Consider the following 9,351-nt stretch of genomic DNA (forward strand, 5'->3'; position numbering starts at 1 on the left):
GCCCGGCTAGTTTTTTGTATTTTTTAGTAGAGACGGGGTTTCACCGTGTAGACCAGGATGGTCTCGATCTCCTGACCTCGTGATCCACCCGTCTCGGCCTCCCAAAGTGCTGGGATTACAGGCTTGAGCCACCGCGCCCGGCCCAGCTTTAAGAATTTCTATGAGGCAAGGCGTGGTGGCTCACGCCTGTAATCCCAGAACTTTGGGAGGCTGAGGTAGGCAGATCATGAGGTCAGGGGTTTGAGACCAGCCTGGTCAACATAGTGAAACCCTGTCTCTACTAAAAATACAAAAGTTAGTGAGGTGTGGTGGCACGCGCCTGTAGTCCCAGCTACTCAAGAGGCTGAGGCAGGAGAATTGCTTGAACCCGGGAGGCAGAGATTGCAGTGAGCCTAGATTACTGCACCATTGCACTCCAGCCTGGGGTGACAGAGTGAGACTCCGTCTCAAAAAAAAAAAAAAAGAAAAAAAATATCTGGGCATGGTGGTGACATGTGCCTGTAACCCTGGCTACTCAGGAGGTTGAGGTAGGAGGATCACTTGAGCCTGGGAGGTCAAGGCTGCAATGAGCAAGCCGTGATCACACCACTGCACTCCAATCTGGGCAACAGAGCAAGAGCCTGTCTCAAGAAAAAAAAAAGAAAAAAAAGTATTTCTATGAGGCAAGGAGCTGTGGCATCCACCTTCCCTCTGCAGATTCTCCAGGCTGAGAGATGAAGCAATCACCTCAAGAGACGTACTGAATATTTCAGCACAGATTGGCCCTGGACACTTGGCACCATTCAGACTTTGGGGGAACAGACCTGATTTAGATATGATCCTCAAAGTCTGTGGGTCTGGTGTAGGGATAGAAAAGAGTTTGTAAGGGGTTCAGTGTGGACTGAGGTCTGACTCTCCTTGACAGGGGAAGACTGATAAGAGGTGATGAAGGTCTGAACTAGATTTTTCACTATTTTATTCTTTTAAAACGATTTTTCTACATATCAGCACAAACCATTTTACCTAAACACAGTAAATGTTATTCTATCTTCCAAACTTTTTATTTTTTTAAATTTATTTATTTTTGAGCCGGAGTCTTGCTCTGTCACCCAGGCTGGAGTGCAGTGGCATGATCTTGGCTCACTGCAAGCTCCGCCTCCCGGGTTCACGCCATTCTCCTGCCTCAGCCTCCCCAGTAGCTGGGACTACAGGCTCCCACCACTGCGCCCGGCTAATAGTTTGTGTTTTTAGTAGAGATGGGGTTTCACCATGGTCTCGATCTCCTGACCTCGTGATCCGCCCACCTTGGCCTCCCAAAGTGCTGGGATTACAGGCATGAGCCACTGCGTCCGACCTCTTCCAAACTTTTTAAAGCAGTGTTTTGTTCATTTGTTTTAAAGACAAGGTCTTCCTCTGTCACCCAGGCTGGAGTGCAGTGACACGATCATGGCTCACTGCAGTTTCAAACTCCTGGGCTCAAGTGATCCTCCCACCTCAGCCTCCTGAGTAGCTGGAACTACAAGCACACGACACCATGCTCGGCTAAATTTTTTATTTTTATTTTTTGTAGAGACAGGGTTTCACCATGTTGCCCAGGCTTGTCTCAAACTCCTGGGCTCAAGCAGTCTGCCCACGTTGGCCTTCCAAAATGCTAGGATCACAGGCATGAGCCACCACACCAAACCTAGTCTTCTTCTCTTCTTCTTCTTCTTCTTCTTTTTTTTTTTTTTTTTTTTGAGACAGAGTCTCTCTCTGTCGCCAGGCTGGAGTGCAGTGGCATGATCTTGGCTCACTGCAACCTCTGACTCCCAGGTTCAAGTGATTCTCCTGCCTCAGCCTCCTGAGTAGCTGGGACTACAGGCATGCACCACCACGCCCAGCTAATTCTTGTATTTTCAGTAGAGACGGGCTTTCACCATGTTGGCCAGGATGGTCTCGATCTCTTGACCTCGTGATCCTCCCACCTCGGCCTCCCAAAGTGCTAGGATTACAGAAATGAGCCACTGCGCCTGGCGTAATCTTGTTTTTAAACTTGTTTTCCTCTCCTTCTCTCCCTACCAGGTAACCTACGTCCACTACCCAGTTTGTATCCATTCCTTTTTTTAATGCTCATATAATCATATACGTACACACATATGTATGTACATGAAATATAGGGGATTTGTTGTTAGTTTTCAAAAAACAGGATCACATTATTCACACTTTTTGCCTCTTGCTTTTCTTTCTCAACAATACCTCCTTAATATTCCTCCAAGACAATTGATAAAGCTCTACAGCTCCCTTCTTTTTTGTTTTGTTTTGTTTTGTTTTGTTTTGTTTGTTTTTGAGACGGAGTCTCACTCTGTGGCCCAGGCCGGAGTGCAGTGGTGCGATCTCAGCTCACTGCAACCTCCACCTCCCGGGTTCAAGCAATTCTCCTGCCTCAGCCTCCCGAGTAGCTGGGACTACAGGTGCGTGCCACCACGCCCAGCTAATTTTTGTATTTTTAGTAGAGACAGGGTTTTACCATATTGGCTAGGCTGGTCTCAAACTCCTGACCTCAGGTGATCTGCCTGCCTCGGCCTCCCAAAGTGCTCGAATTACAGGCGTGAGCCACTGTGCCTGGCCCTCAGTTCCCTTTTTAAAGACTGCATAATATTTCACTGAATGGCTGTTAACCATTTATTCAACCATTTGCTGATGGGCATTTACTGTTTTCAGTGTTTTGCAACTAACTAATCCTATACTGAGCATCCTTATACTGCACACCTATCCCTATGGATGGGTGGTTTTATTTCCATGGGATAGATTTCTAAGAGTAAGATCGCTCAGTTAAACAGTAGATGTGTGTGTGTGTTTCTTTGCTGTTGTTGTTGTTGTTGTTGTTGTTGTTTGAGATGGAGTCTCTGTCGCTCAGGCTGTAGTGCAGTGGCGCAATCTCAGCTCACTCCAACCTCCGCCTTCTGGGTTGAAGTGATTCCCCTGCCTCAGCCTCCCGAGTAGCTGGGATTACAGGCACATGCCCCCACGCCTGGCTAATTTTTTGTATTTTTAGTAGAGAAGGGATTTCACTGTGTTAGCCAGGATGGTCTGGATCTCCTGACCTCATGCTCTGCCTGCCTTGGCTTCCCAAAGTGCTGGGATTACAGGCGTGAGCCACAGCTCCCGGCCTGAGTCTTTTTTAATAATTGTTTTTCCATGAGTCCTCTATCCATGACTTCACCATTGTTCTGTGAAGTGTTTGTCTTTTTCTTGTTAATTTGTAAGATCTTTCCGTATAGTACAGCTGTTAACCCTTGGCTTGCCACCTGCATTACAACTTTTTTCTAAATCTACTATTTTCCTTTCTAAAAGAACATTTTCCTAATGCCTGTATTTATGTTCTGTTTTTCCACCCCCAAAATGTTTTAACTTTTATACAGTGAAATATTTATACCCCCCCTTTTTTTTCCTGTTGTAGCTTCTGGATTTTCAATCTTGGTTAATATTTTCCCACTCTTGTACGTTGTACATGCGAGCTTCTAGATTTTCATTAGATTTTATGCATTTAGTTTTACATTTAAATTTTGATCCATCTGGAGTTTATTTTTGCATATGGTATAAGATAAAGCTCTACTTTTATTTTCTTCCTTTTGGAAATCCAGCTTTGGGAAAATCATTTTTATTCTTTTTCCACTTAACTGAACAAACCCCTGCGTTATATGTTAGAATTTCAGCCAGGCCAAGTGGCTCAAGCCTATAATCCCAGCTCTTTGGGAGGCCGAGGAGGGTGGATCACTTGAGTCCAGGAGTTTGAGACCAGCCTGGGCAACATAGTGAACCCTGTCTCTACAAAAAAATACAAAAATATTAGCTGAGGGTGGTGGTATAGCACCTGTAGTCCCAGCTACAAGGGAGCCTGAGGTGGGAGGATCACCTGAGGCTGGGGCTGCAGAGAGCAGAGGTCGCACCACAGTAAGGCAAGTCTGTCCTCTTTCTCTTTTTTTAATACCTTAATTGACACTCATTATCATATATTAAAACAATTTTTTTTAAACTGAGAATGATTAGGAGAGTGGATTGAAAGGATTTCTCTGGTCCAGAAACTGGAATTCAGTGGGGTACCGCCATAGCACGGGTCCTAAGGGGAGACAGGACAGGTTGGAAGAGAGGTCGTTCATCATATCTTGTTTTGGGTCTTGGGGACCGAAAGAGGTCCAGCTTGGAGCAGACACATTGGTCTAAGCCTAGTTCTGTTCGGTTCTGTTTCGACCCCCAAGTGCATGAACGCGGCCCAGGGCTGCAATGGGAATGCGTGCACTGCCATCTACCCTCCTGCCAGGGCAATGCAATCACCTTCAAGCCTCTACCGCCCCCTGGAGCTGTTTGACCTGGGGTTTCCAGACCCAAGCTCCCTCTCCCAGCAGCCTCCAGCTTGAGGAAGAAGGTCCTTTGGGGCCAATAGGGGTTTAATGAAGCCGTTGGGGACAGAGAGTCTTAACCTGCACCATCAAATACCTGGTCAGACACCAGAAACTGCTTCAAACTTACTGAATTCAAATCTCCCTTATCTCCACCAACCCTTCTTATTTGCTATGATTTTGAGCTACTGTTGAGAGCTGCCTTCCCTGATCACCTACGGAGCTGATCATCTACTATGGAAGACAATACATCAATTCCTAAGTTATCTGATAAGTGAACAATCCAAGAGAGGTCCCCACGTGCTGCCACTGAGTGGGGGACAATCAGTTCTAGTTCTAGGGGCAGGAAAGCTCAATAGGGACAGGACAGGGAAGGGCTGATGGAAGAGATGGGCTTGGAGACAGTCCCTGGAGAATGGCTCCAATTTGGATTATCAGGGAAAGGAGAACATACATGAAACAGGCAGTGAGGAGGATGGTAGGACTTCCATATCCTGTAATGATAGGCTAAGTTAGTCAGACCAACCTTCCCATTGAAAACAAATGCAAAAGCTGAATAAAGGTGTTTTTTTGTTGTTTTTTGTTTTTTTTTTGATGGAGTCTCTCTCTGTTGCCCAAGCTGGAGTGCAGTGGCAGGAACTTGACTCACTGCAAGTTCCGCCTCCCAGGTTCACACCATTCTCCTATCTCAGCCTCCCAAATAGCTGGGACTACAGGTGCCCACCACCACGCCCAGCTAATTTTTGTATTTTTAGTAGAGACGGGGTTTCACCATGTTAGCCAGGATGGTCTCGATCTCCTGACCTCGTGATCTACCCGCCTCAGCCTCCCAAAGTGCTGGGATTACAGGCGTGAGCCACTGCGCCCGGCTTGGATAAAAGTTTTTTAAAAAATGTGTCCTTAGGCTGGGCGCGGGTGGCTCAGCCATGTAATCCCAGCGCACTTTTTGGGAGGCCGAGCGGGCGATCACGAGGGTCAGGAGATCGAGACCATCCTGGCGGCTAACATGGTGAAACCCGTCTCTTACTAAAAAAAATACCAAAAAACTTTAGCTGCGGGCGAGGTGGCGGGCCCTGTAGCTCCCAGCTACCCGGGGAGGGGCTGAGGCCAGGAGAATAGGTGTAAACCCCGGGAGGCGGCAGTTTGCCAGTGAGCTTGCAGATCGGCCACTGCAACTCCAGCCTGGGGTGAGCAGGAGCAGAGACTTCCTTCTCCAAAAAAAAAAAAAAAAAAAAATACAAAAAATAGCCGTGGGCGATGGGGGCGGGCCGCCTATATAAGTCCCAGCTACTCGGGAGGTGGAGGCAGGAGAATGGCGTGACCCGGGAGGCGGAGCTTGCAGCTGAGCGAGATCCGGGCCACTGCACTTCCAGCCCAGGCCGACAGAGTGAGGACTCTGGTCTCAAAAAAAAAAAAAAAAAAAAGTTGTTCCTAGCGAGATATTACAGATGAGTTTGACGAGAGAGGAGATGAGAGTGTCCAGGCCAAAACTTAAAGGAAAGTGGGATCCCAGAGAGGCATTGGAAGATAGAGCGGAAGAAATTACCCAAGAATGGCAGAAAAGGGGACAAAAAGAGAAGAGTTTTAAGAACACAAGGAGGACTACAATGAAAGAGTCTAATAACATCGGTTTGATCAGAATTCTAGAAGGCGGGAAAAAAAAAGAAAAAGAAGCCAGCGTGGTGTGCATGCATACCTTTATATCCCGCTATGTGAGTATGGCTCGAGCCAGAATTTTGAACCCAGCCTGGGCAATACAGCAAGACCCCATTTTATTTTATTTAAAATCCTTTGTTTTTTTTTTTTTTAAAGGAAAGAACAAGAGAATGTGGCAAGGGGAAGATTTGAAAAGATAATGGCTGAGAATTTCCCAGTTCTGATGGGGCATCAGACCACAAGTTCTGGAAGCGTGAAGAATTCTAAGCAGGATAAATAAAATAGAATCCACATGCAGATACATCACAATGAAACGTCAGAATTCTGAATACAGAAAGAAAAAAATTTTTATTTTGAGACAGAGTCTCACTCCATCACCCCGGTTGGAGTGCAGTGGCGCGATCTCAGCTCACTGCAACCTCCGCCTTCAGGGTTCAAGAGATTCTCCTTTCTCATCCTCCCAAGTAGCTGGGATTACAGGTGCCCACCACCACACCCAGCTAATTTTTGTATTTTTAGTAGAGACAGGGTTTCACCATGTTGGCCAGGCTGGTCTTGACTCCTGACCTCGAGTGATCCACCCACCATGGCCTCCCAAAGTGCTAGGTGGCGTGAGCCACTGCACTCGGCCTGAATATGGAAAGAAAATCTTTTTTTTTTTTTGAGACGGAGTCTCGCTCTGTTGCCCAGACTGGAGTGCAGTGGTGCGATCTCGGCTCACTGCAAGCTCTGCCTCCCAGGTTCATGCCATTCTCCTGCCTCAGCCTCCCGAGTAGCTGGGACTACCAGCATGCGCCACCACACCAGGCAAATTTTTTTGTATTTTTAGTAGAGATGGGGTTTCACCATGTTAGCCAGGATGGTCTCCATCTCCTGACCTCGTGATCCGCCCATGTCGGCCTCTCAAAGTGCTGGGATTACAGGCGTGAGCCACCGTGCCCAGCCCTAGAAAGAAAATCTTAAGAGCAGCCTTCTCAACAGCAATAATGGAAGCCATAAGCCAGTAGAATGATATCTTGAACATACTGAAAGAAAATAACTTCCAACCTGGAATTCAAGAGTGAATTTTCTTTTCTTTTCTTTTTTTTGGGGGGAGTGGGGATGGAGTCTCTCTCTGTTGCCCAGGCTGGAGTGTAATGATGTGATCTCAGCTCACTGTAACCTCTGCCTCCCGGATTCAAGTGATTCTGTTGCCCCAGCCTCCCGAGTAGCTGGGATTACAGGCGCCCGCCACCACACCCAGCTAATTTTTGTATTTTTAGAAGAGACGGAGTTTTACCATGTTGATCAGTCTGGTCTCGAACTCCTGACCCTCAGGTGATCCACTTGTCTTGGCCTCCCAAAATGCTGTAATTACAAGGGTGAGCCACCACACCCAGCCAAGAGTGAATTTTCAAACAAGTAAAAACTAAAAAAGTTTGCCATCAGCCTCACTGAAGTGCCTCATGAAAAAAATTCTAAAGGATGCAATTCAGGCAGAAAGAAAGGAATCCCAGATGGAAGGTCTGAGATGCAAGAAGGGATGAGGATTTGTACACAAATGTTCATGGCAGTATTATTCATAATAGCCAAAAAGTGGAAGCAACTCAATGTCCGTCAACAGATGAATGGATAAACAAAATGTGGTATATCCATACAATGGAATATTATACAGTCATAAAGAGGAATGAAGTGTTGATACACGTTATGACATGGATGGACTTTGAAAACATTATATTAAGTGAAAGAATTCAGACACAAAAGGCCACATATTACATATTCCATTTGTGTGAAATGTCCAGAGTAGGCAAATCCACAGAAACAGAAGGTACACTTGTGGTTGCCAGAGGCTAGGGGGAGGAGGGAGGAATGGAGAATAATAGGTACAGGATTTCTTTTGGGGGTGATAAAAATGTTACAGAATTAGATAGTGGTAATGGTTGTACAACCTTGTCAATATACTAAAAGCCACTGAATTGTACACTTGAAATGGTGAATTATTATTATTATTTTGAGATGGAGTCTTGCTCTGTTGCCTAGGCTGGAGTGCAGTGGTGTGATCTCAGCTCACTGCAAGCTCTGCCTCTGGGTTCAAGCAATTCTACTGCATCAGTCTCCCAAGTAGCTGGGATTACAGGTGCCCACCGCTATGCCTGGCTAATTTTTTTTTTTTTTTTTTTTTTTTTTTGTATTTTTAGTAGAGACAAGGTTTCACCTTGTTGGCCAGGCTGGTCTCAAACTCCTGACCTCAAGTAATCCTCCCGCCTGGGCCTCCCAAAGTGCTGGGATTACAGATGTGAGCCACCATGCCCAGACTAAAATGGTGAATTACAGCACAATAAAAAAAAATTTTAAGGCCAGGCATGTTGACTCACACCTGTGATCCTAGCACTTTGGGAGGCCAAGGCAGGGGGATCACGAGGTCAAGAGATCGAGACCATCCTGGCCAACATGGTGAAACTCTGTCTCTACTAAAAATACAAAAATTAGCTGGGCGTGGTGGCATGCACCTGTAGTCCCAGCCACTCCGGAGGCTGAGGCAGGAGAATCGCTTGACCCTGGGAGGCAGAGGTTGCAGTGGGCTGAGATCATGTCAACTGCACTCCAGCCTGGTGACAGAGTGAGACTCTGTCTCAAAAATAATAATAATAATAACAGTAATTCTAAAAAGAAATGAGGAGTACAGATATGTGGATGAATCTAAACAAGTACTGACTATATAAACAATAATAATGATGTCCAGTAAGGTTGAAAAAAAAGAGAGAATGTACAACATAAATGATTTAATGAAGTTAAAGTGTTTTAGGATCCAAGAGGAAGGTAAGTAAAGGTAAGTAAGTGAACTTTAAGCCTGACCTGCCTGTGATAGTGGAACCTAGGAAAGGCTGAGTTGTCCAAGGAGTGCGGGAGAGAGCCAGGAACCTCAGCATACACCTGAGTCAGCATAAGGAAGTGGAACCAGCAGGGAACAGGGCAGGGGCCTCTTCCAGCAGGGCCATTAACAGACCTCCAGTTTTACCACCACCGTGACCCTGGGCCTCTTCCTAAGCTCCCTGAACCTTAGCTTCTGTGGTGGACAGATGCTAAAATGTTCCCACCTCCTGGCATTCACCACCATCGTGAAATCCCCTCCCTTGATTGTGGGTGGGACCCATGACTTGCTGCTTCTTCTTCTTTTTTTTTTTAAGCGATGGGGGGTCTCACTGTTTTGCCCGGGCTAGTCTCGAACTCCTGAACTCTTGATGCTCCTGACTCCACCTCTCAAGTAGCTGGGATTATAGGCACACACCGCCACTGTGCCTGGCTCCATAACTTGCTTCTAACCAGTAGAATATGGCAAAAGGGATGAGATGTCACT

Source organism: Rhinopithecus bieti, unplaced genomic scaffold (genome assembly GCF_001698545.2).
Source record: "Rhinopithecus bieti isolate Rb0 unplaced genomic scaffold, ASM169854v2 scaffold_10088, whole genome shotgun sequence".
Taxonomy (NCBI): domain Eukaryota; kingdom Metazoa; phylum Chordata; class Mammalia; order Primates; family Cercopithecidae; genus Rhinopithecus; species Rhinopithecus bieti.